At 60.1% G+C, this 9,721-nt stretch overlaps 1 long non-coding RNA gene across 1 annotated transcript; it reads left to right on the top strand.

Moving 5' to 3' along the window:
* The first annotated feature begins 1,975 nt into the window (after positions 1 to 1,975).
* On the top strand, positions 1,976 to 4,260 carry LOC138916360 (uncharacterized). Its single transcript, XR_011423566.1, has 2 exons — positions 1,976 to 2,101; positions 4,091 to 4,260. It is a non-coding gene; the product is annotated as an uncharacterized lncRNA (long non-coding RNA).
* The last annotated feature ends 5,461 nt before the right edge of the window (positions 4,261 to 9,721 follow it).

Below are 9,721 nucleotides of genomic sequence, written 5' to 3'. Positions count from 1 at the left end.
AGGGGGAGAGGGGCAAGATGAAGCCAGGAGGTAACAGGGAGCAGCACAGAGGCACATTCACTGAGAAGCTAGTAAAGCTCAAGCCGCAGTCACCTCGCCTGCCCAGGCCATCGAAGGCACCAGCGGGGGCCTCACAACGTGTTCACGTGACCACATGCTTTGTAAAATGTGCAAAAGTAAGTTGAATCCCTTTTCTGACACTCTATGTGGTTTATATAAAACCATTGAAAAGCCAATTTAAACATTTTTCAAGGAACATAGGTCAGTTATAGAGATGCAATGCGTTTCACTTCTCTTCTCTACTCTCCGGGTGGATCGCAGCGCGCACCTGTCCACCGTGTTGGACACACTCGGTCTTGTTGCTCATCGCCGTCCGTGGTACGGAGAGGCCCCACTCACCTTCCATTCTCTGCTGATGGGCAGTTCATACTCGATGGACCTCCAGTGTGGGGCTATTATGAATAGAGCCGTGAACATTCTAGAACCTGTCTCTTGGTGCACATGCCTGCACGTTTGTGTTGGGTGTTGACCCAGTGGGACTGCTGGCTGAGGGCACATGTGCCCTTCCTCACAGGCACACTGAGCTGTCTGCCAAAGGGGTCGTACCAGACGAGCAAGCTATTTTTATCCCAGTTGGTCAAGACCACTCTCTTCCAGTCTGACTCCCCCTTCCTCCCAGATCCCCTCATTTTGTATTCGTAAGATTGCATTCTTTTTCTTAAAGAGGGCCTCCCACATCATAGAAGCTTCAGACCCCACAAAACCTGGCTGTACCCCTGACGGGTGGCTTTGAGACCATGGTAAGGCTGAGGGAGCTGGGAGCCCAGCGAGGGTCTGAGCGGAGCGGGGAGGAGATCTGAGTTAGGTGTGGGGATCAGACTGAAGACATGGGTGGAGGAGAGGAGGCGGGTGCGGAGGGCACTTCGCCAGCCCAGGTAACGGGTGTTGGGGGCCTGGAGGAGGATGGGGACCGTCAGTCAGATTCGGGGTACATTTCAGAGGAAGCCAACAGGATTCGCTGGTGGATCATATGCAGGAAATGAGGGAAAGAGCGATTTCCCTCCTGAGCAGCTGGCAGGATGCAGCGTTGTGGAGGAGGCAGAGGGCGGAATGGCTGTGGGGGAAGGTGGGGAGTCGTTTTCAGATGTGGGGATGTTGGCCGCATGGGGCTAAAGTTGAGGGGAGGGCAGGTCTGAGGACGGCATTTTAGGAATCATTAGGGCATAGCTCGTGTTTAGATCCTCGGGATTGAGGCCACCCTGGGAGTTAGTGTAGACAGCAAAAAGGCCCTGGGCGCACCCAGGGGTGCCCCGGCACTAACAGGTCAGAGGGAGGAGGAGGAACCAGACAAGGAGCCGCTGCAGAACCGGGCGGAGAGACCCATGCAAGGAGTAGGGGACAGCATGTTGTACATCCGTGCCATCCCCCGACGGCCTGCTGGATGGACACTGTCTTCACCTCCTTGTGACGCCGCCCCCAAGGTGTCACCTCTGCCGTGCTGGCCCCCCCCCCCGTTTGTTTCTTAGTAGCACTCACCCCGCAGTGTCACTGACACTATGCTTCATATTTACTTGTTTGTTGACCGTCCCCTCCCTGTCTGCTTCCTGAGGCAGTGACTTTGCTCATCCTCGTCACCGCTGTATTCCCAGGGCCCAGTTGGGTGCCCAGCAGACGGTGGATGCTCAGGAAATAGCGGGGGGATACATTTTGCAGAAGGGGAAGCAGGCTCAGAGGGAGGGCGATTTGCCCGAGATTACACGGAGAAGAGAAGGCAGGACAGGGACTGGGGGAGGGACTGGGGCAGGGTCTGCGGCCCCGAGGCAGCTCTTCCCGGGGTTCCGGCCCCGTTGCTCATCTGGACCGCCGGACCTGCACCGGAGCCGGCGCCCGGCTGGGTCCCACGGGGCCGGGACGGCGCGGCGACCCGGGAGCGGCCGGCAGAGGGCGCTGTCGACGCGCGTCCCCGGGAGGGAGGCGCGGGCCCGGGAGGCGAGGCCGCGGCGGGGCTGTAGGAGCCCGTGGGAGGCCTTCACCGGCCTGGGGACGGGTGCGGAGGGCGGCAGGCTTCCCGGGAGATGACTTGTTGACCGCACCCCGAAGGGTAAGCGGGAGTGGAGTTCGAGGAGGGCGGGCGCCGGGGAGGGCGCCGCCTGGCCGGTCCCCGCGCCTCGCCCGCTCCGAGGCCGTCCGAGCGGCGCTGGCCCGCGGAGCCTCCATCGGCGCCCGGACGCGGGCCGACGCGGGCGGTCAGGGGTGGCGGCCGGCAGGGGCCCGCCTGCGCTCCGGGGCTCTGTGGTCCCTGCGGGGCCAGGCGGCTGCGGCGACCCCGCCCCGAGAGACGGAGGGCCGGGGGTCAGGCGGGAGGGGCCTGAGGGCCGGGCCGGGCCGGGCCGGGGGTGGGGGCGCCTGGACGGCTGCGGGCGCGGCTCGAGCCCAGGGGCCCCCTTCTCCGCCCGCCTCAGCCCCGTCACCTGTAGAGTGGGGTCCAGGGGGCCGTCTGAGGCCCCTTCCAGGTCCTGGGACGAGGTCAGCAGGAAGGATCGACTCCTAGGGTCGCCCTCCCACTTCCTGCCACAAGAGCTTCGAGGGACCATGTTGTCAATAATAATAATAATGCCTTTTTTTTTTTTTTTTTTGGTTACACGGAGAAGAGAGGGCGGGGCAGGGATTCAGGCGAGGTCTGTGTCCCCAAGGCTGAGACCCCTCTGCCGCTCTTCCCGGGTTTGTTTGATGTCCATATTTATGAGATCAGTTAACACCCCAACAATACCATGAGTGAGGAGCAATTACTGATCCCCTTTCACAGATGAAGAAACTGAGACTCAGAGAGGGAGGTGACTTGTGGAAAGCCACACAGCTGGGAAGAGCAGTCTGGTTCCAGGGCGTCTGGGTGTCTAAGGTCACTTGAGTACCCCAGCCCCGTTCCAGGGATAGAGAGACCCCAAACCTCGGCTCTGCTCTGAGCACAGAGACGTATGTGGCCCCAGATGTCTCCCCCAGAGTGACCTGGAGGGTGCAGGGGAGGACCCCCTTCAGCGGTGGGCCTGCCAAGCCCTGGAGCTCAGCTAGATGTGGGCAGCTGGTCCTGGGTCTGGGGATGGTGCCCGGCCGCCTGGGTGCTGGCACTAGAGGGGCAGCTGTGGGTTAAAATCCTAACTGTAGCTCCCTCTGCTGCGTGAGTGCGGGTGGGTTGCCTAGCTGCTCTGTGCCTCAGTTCCCCCGTCTGTGGAATGGGGTAATAACAGCGCCTCTCTTAGAAGGTTGCTGTGAGGATCAGTGCAGCGCTTGCCGGCTGTTCTGGGGCTCTCCTCCGCGAGCTTCTCTCTTTCCTGGTTCTGGAAACCCTCACTTCACTTTCAGCAAAGCGGGCAGTAAACCTGGTCTCCAAGACTCAGACATCGCAAACCAGGGCTCCTGAGTTCTCTCCAGGGTCCTCTGGGGTCGGCACTGTTGTTAATCCCACTCTTCGGATAGGAGCTCAGAGCGAGGGAGGGACCGGCCCTGCAGCCAGACAGAGGGATGAAGAAGGTGTCTGTGCGGGATGGGAAGTGACCTCGAGCCGTATTGTCAGATGCTGTGAATGAAAAAAAGCCAAGCGCTGAGCAGGGTGCGGTGTCTGCTCACACTCCAGTTGAAAAGGGAGTGGGAGGGTGGAAAACAGAGGTGGAGTTGCCTACACGTGCATAAAATATTTCTAAATTCTTAACAGGGGATCGGTTATATTCTTTACCCCCAGGGACGGGACTGGGTGGCTGGAGTTCATGGTTAAAGGAAACTTTTTGCTGCACATGTATGAAATACTTAAAAGGGGTATTTTTATGTGTTAACTTTCTGAAACAAGGGCTGAGAAGGCGAAGTAAGTACATTAGTTCAGGGGTTCAAATTCCAACACCAACAAGGGCCAGGCAAGCAATGTGAATGAGTGAAATAGGGAGTGGTAGGGACTGTGAGACATTAGGGACTGGTGGGGACTGAGTCTGTGAGGTAGGTTCTGGGAAATTATTTCTCTTCATGATAAAAGGGACAGATACTTTTAGTTAACCCTAAACTTAACCATTTCTCTTCCTTCCTGTCTTAAATGTGAATGCAGGTGCAGTGCCAGGAGCAATAGCAGCCATCTTGCAAACAAGAGGAAAAAGCCAAGAGAATTGCAGAGACACCAGCCCTGACATCATTTGCCTGGAAAAACAGTGCCAGCCATAGCTGATCTCCAAGCTCACCGTGATAGGGGAAAATAAACTCTTTGTCAAGCCACTGTGATCTGTTTTCTATTTTTTGTAGTCAGACACGTTCTTAACTTTACAGAAGATGGGTATTTGATAGAATTCATAGGGAAGGGAAAGGGAGAGGCTGGGCAGGGGTCAATGGAGGGTAAAGGTCAAGAGGAGAGACTTTATTTGAAGATGGTGGAGGCCTGAGCATGTTTCTGTTATGATAACCAGCATTTATTAAGCACATACTACATGCCAGGCACAGCAATTTACGTGGAGCATTTTATTTCTCACCACAGTCATCTGAGCCGGGCCAGGCTTTATCCTCATCACATAGAGGAGGGAACTTCAGCCCAGAGAAGCAAAGCAACTCAGCCAAATGTCCCGCGGCCACTAGGCAGTGCAGGCAGGGCCTGAACTCAGGCGGGCGCACGCAATCCAGCCAAAGATGGGCTCTGGGTCCTCGGTCAACGGGGCAAGCAGATGTGTGCGTGAATTAAGGAGCCTTCCTGCTCCTCTGGGGCCTCAGTCTCCCACCTGTGAAATGGGGTGACTGTCTCACCTCCGTGACGGGGCCCCGGGAGCCTGCCTGCGGCCAGGCCCTGGCCCCTGTGAGGGCTGAGGCAGGAGGGCCGGGCTGGCAGGGACATGCAGCCGGGGGGGGGGGGGGGGGGGGGGGGGGGGCCGGGAGCTCGGGGTCAGTGGCCTCCCCTTCCGGCTCCGGCTCCACGCCCGGCGCAGCGGCCACATGCTGCGATGGGGGCTGTGGGCCCGGGGACCTGGACGGCCAGCCTGGCCCTGGCGCGGGGGTCAGCCGCGATGCTGGAGGCAACAGGACCCCGCTGGCCCTCTGTGCCTCAGTTTCCTCGTAGGTAACAGAAGGATGAAACAGCACCCCGCCGCCTGGGGAGAGCGTCCGCTAGACGCCCGCAGAGCCCGAGGTCTCCCGCCCTGTCCCGCGCGAGGGTCCGGGGGCCCGGGAACCGCCGCCGCCCCCCGTTCGCGCCCGGCCTCCGCCCGGTGCCCACCGTCCTCGCCGGCCGGAGCCCCCCGCGCGGAGCCTTCCAGACGGCTTGCGCGCCCCCCGCCGGAGGGGAAGGCCGATGGAGGGGCGGGGCCGGTCCCCCTCTGGGCTGCGACGCCGCGACGGAAGGCTGCTGTGATGGGGAAGGGTCGGGAGATTCGGGAAACGCAGAAGAGGAATGAGGAAAGGCTGCCTGGAGAAGGCGCCGTTTACGCCTCGCCTGGAAGAGCCAGGAGTCAACCAAGGACTAGGGTTTCCGACAACAATGCATGCAGTCAACTAGCATTTATTGATCTCCTACTGCGTGCCCGTCCCTTTGTGGGGCCCTGGGACTCGGGCAGCAGGCAGGATAAGTTTGTGCTCTCACGGGATTTCCAGGGGGGGTCAGGGGAGGAGGCAAACCGGCCCGGGCTCCTGAGGAAGAGCGCCGTGAGGGGCAGGAAGCGCGGTGCTGGTCTGCAGCCGTGGTCAGGCCCGGCTGCCCTTCCGGCACTGGGGTGACTGCCGGCGCCTGAGCACGGGCTACCGAAGCGGAGAGGGAGAGGTGGAAGGGAGTTCCAGGTGGAGGGAACAGCCAGTGCAAAGGCTGGAAGTGAGGAGGATGCGGGAAGGCAGGGCTGCTGGAGCTGAGTCCACAAGGGGACATGGACTAGGAGCTGCCCTTGATCCATGGGGCCAGCGGGGAGCAGGGCAGCGCAACCACCTGCCCAAGGTCACAAGCGGTGGAGCTGGGATTCCAGCCCGGAACGCAGGGACGTCAGCCCTTAACCACGGGTGTTTCCATGGCTTTTCAAAGCAGACCCACTGACGCACACCCCTCCAGGAGCAGCCACCAGCCTCCCCTCGAGAGCCATCGCTGGGATGCTGGGCCTCCAGGGGCAGGTGCTGACAGAGGGGACAGCCGACGAGAGGCAGGAGGTGCTGCCCTGGGAGAGGCAGCAGCGGAAATCACTGTGGGAAGGGGGCGGCTGTGGTGGCCATGATGTGGTTTCTCCAGGGCCCCTGTGGTGACAGCCTGGGCACTGTGCCTGCTTCCTGTGGCTTCTTCACCCCCAGAGAGCCCTCGCTGGGGCACGTCCTCTTTCCCCGGGGCTGGGGCTGCAGCTGGGAGCCCAGAAGGGACCCTTCTCAGACCCTGGAGACCTCCCACTCTTTATCTCCTGGGATGCTGGAGCTGGCACCCCCGTTTTATAGAAGAGGAAATTCAGGTTCAGAGAGGGACAGTGGCTGGTCCAGGACCACACAGAGGAAGGGCTGTGCCAGGCACCCACAGCTGTTGGCTCTTCCCCTTTCCTGTCTCATTTCCCCACACTCCTCAAGGTGAATCCTGGGATTACATCCAAGCAAACAACTCGCACTTGAATCCTTGTTCTAGGTGGGCTTCTGGGGGCACTGAATGGAGACATTCAGTCAGTCATCAAGCACGATTGCACTCCTACCCTGAGCCCAGCCCCTGTGCACACAGGACAGGCCCTAAAAGTGTTATTTATAACCCCGATTTGTGGAGGAAGTGGGTAAGAGCCTGGACTCTGGGTTCAAATATCCAGTCTACACCTACTGGACGTGTCACTTCACCTTCCTGTGCCTCAGTTTCCTCATTGGTGAAGTGGGATCGTGATGGTGCCTTCCCCACTGGATTGATGTGAGTTAAATGAGCTAACATAGGGAAGAGCCGAGGAGACAGCCTGCGTGGTGGTCTCCGCATGGGCACCTCCTGTGTGCCACAAGCCTGCACAGAGGGCTTGGCCCATGCGGTCACTGATGAGGCAGGGGCCTTCACACCTCCACCTCACAGATGCCAGGCGGAGGGTCGGCAGGATTGGAAGTGGCCAGGTGCTCACAGCTGGTAAGGGGTGGTGTCGAGATGGAACCTGGGCCAGGCTGACTCAGACACCCCGGCCCCGCCGACAGGGCGGCTGTGACTCAAGTTTGCAGGAAAGGGGGAAGGGTGGGGTAAGCGGCACAACCACTGTTTTCTCAGAAGTGGAAATGCATTTGGTGACATCTAAACATGGTGTGCTCGGGGCTGGCTGAACTGAGCAGTGGACAGTGACACGGCCTGGGAGTTTCTTAACACAACTGGCTTGACAAGGCCACGGGGAGGTGTGTGGCCTCAGCAGCGGCAGCTGGCTTTCAACCTGGGCCTCTGACACCTGGGCTTGGCCACAACTGTGACTTGGGTTCAATCCCCGGCAGTAGGGGATGCCCAGGCTGGCACAGGAGCCCCGAGTCCTCTCTGGCTCTGCCCCAACCTTCCTGGACCATCCTCACACCCAGGAAGGCCTCTTGGGCTCCTTGGATACCGGAGGAGAGGCAAGCGGCTGGGACAAGTGGGTCCCCCGGCCTGCCCCGCCTGGAGGGCTGGGAGTCAGAGAATTTAGAGGGCTCCCGGGAAAAGCCAGAGCCCAGACCAGGGAGAGCCTGGACCCCCAGGGCCCATACCTGGTGAGCAGGGCACCCTCGAGCTATAAGCCGGGTGAGGCATCTGCACCATGCAGGAGCTGGTGGCTCCCCCCGCTCCCAGAGCCCACACGCCTGAGCACAGGGATGGCCCCTTGGCCCATCTGCCCTGTGGGTGGATGCCTTCCAGCCCGGGCCCTGGACTCCAGCTATCCATCGGCAGGAACCTGGACTCCTGGGGGGTGCAGCCTGGACATTGGGTCAGGTGGCATGGTCCTGAGCACTTCTTGGGGCCATTCAAATAGCCATCAGTTCAAATCTTTGCTGAGCACTTAGTGTGTGCCAGGCCCTGATCTAGGCTCTGGGGATTCTGCCGTCAACAAGACAGACAGAAGCCCCCGCCCTCTCAGAGGGGAGGGAGACGATGAGCAGAGAAATCAGGTGATCAATGCCACGATGTCCACATAGAGCCGGTGGAGGGTGGGGAGGGCACCCTCTTAGTGGTCAGGGAAGACTGCTTGAGAGAAGGACTGGCGGGAGGGAGGATGGGCACCTGCAGGTCTGGGGGAGGCGCTCCAGGCAGAGGGGACAGCGAGGGAGGGAGCCGTGTGGGGGAGGCTCAGTGTTAGACAGGGAAAGTGGGGGCAGGGCAGGGTGGGTGGGGCTGTGGATTTGACTCCACATGTCATGTGGAGTCCTTGGAAGGTCTGGGAAAGGGTGACACGATGATCTCCTTTGGTCTTTCCGGCAACCCCCTGCCAGCAAGGGACAGCACCCCCAACTTGCAGCGAGGAAGCTGAGGCTCCGAAAGCACCCCTGCACCCATCTGAGGTCCTGCATCGCCGGCGCCGAGCTGCGTGCGACTCAACGCGGCTCCCGAACCGGCTGTTTGTGCCGTGTGCCGGGTACAGCTGCCAGCTCCTCCCACCCAGCCACATTCTGTCAAGCTGGGGCTTACAGAGTGGCTTCCGCTGGGGATGTCTTGTCTTCCATCCTTCACTCAACGAACACAGTCAGACATCAGGCTCTGTGGCCAGAATCTTGCAGGACAGTCTCGGCCCTCCCTCACGAAGTACCAGACCACAGGGTGACAGAACCTAAACTGTCTGTCACCATCTAGGAGGCAGGTGCTAGGAGGGTGAGCAGCTGGAGAAGGCCCTGAAGGTGGCCCGTGGCCATCAAAGAATTTCCCGGGGAGGATGCCTACTGAATCCTCTAAAGCCTGTCCGCTCTCAGCCGGGCCAGCTGCTGCAAGGGGCCTGAGGGGTGGAGAGGGAGCTCCAGGCAGAGGGAGCAGCAGGCAAGGAAGCTCAGAGGCCAGCATGTGCAGCCCATCTAAGGGATCCCAGATGATCGGGGCCCCGCAGTGCAGGATGATGGGGGAGCAGTGCCAACAGATGAGCCCAGAGACGGCTTGCCCACTCGGGAGCTGTTTCCTACTCTGCTCAGCGGGTGATCACAAGGAAGCTGAGAGAACAGGGGTGGCAAGGGGCCCTGGGAGGGCCTCGGGCTGCCTGGGCAGGTCCCAGCTGGCGGGCTTGTCCCTGCTGCCTTTGCCTGAGCGTGTGGGAGGCTCGCGCCCAGCAGCCCAGACGGAGAGAATGGAGGTACAATTTTGTTCTCATCTTTTGCTCAGAGCCTCTTAGATAAGCACATTTACAAAGGTTAATAACAATATTTGCTTTATGTCCTCAACCTGTATTTCCTTTGGATTAAAGAAAGAAGTGGAGGGAAGGGAAGGAGGGAGGGAGGAAATAAGGAAGGAGAGTAGGAGGCAGAAGAAAGAAGAAGATTTGGGGATTTTTGTTGCCTTTTTCTGGGCTAAAATGGCCCCAACATTTGTGTTCTCTTGCCCCTGGGAGTCACTGGCCTCCTGCCCTCTTTCAGGGCCCCCATGTCTTGGCCTTTTAGCTGCTGTGTCTGTGTTGGCCTGGCAGCCCCGGGACACTCCTGCTTCAGCTCCAGTCCCCAGCGTCTCACCGCAGGGGCTCCGAGAAGCATGGTTGTGAGAGTGAGCGGAGACGCGTGGGAGGAGGTGGCAGGCAGAACCGGCCTGGAGATGTGCTCCCTGGTCTCCGGATGGGCT

The sequence above is a fragment of the Equus caballus genome, chromosome 11 (assembly GCF_041296265.1).
Source record: "Equus caballus isolate H_3958 breed thoroughbred chromosome 11, TB-T2T, whole genome shotgun sequence".
In the NCBI taxonomy this organism is placed as follows: Eukaryota; Metazoa; Chordata; class Mammalia; order Perissodactyla; family Equidae; genus Equus; species Equus caballus.
The sequence above is the reverse complement of the archived record's forward strand: the minus strand, read 5'-3'. Positions and strand labels throughout refer to the sequence as shown.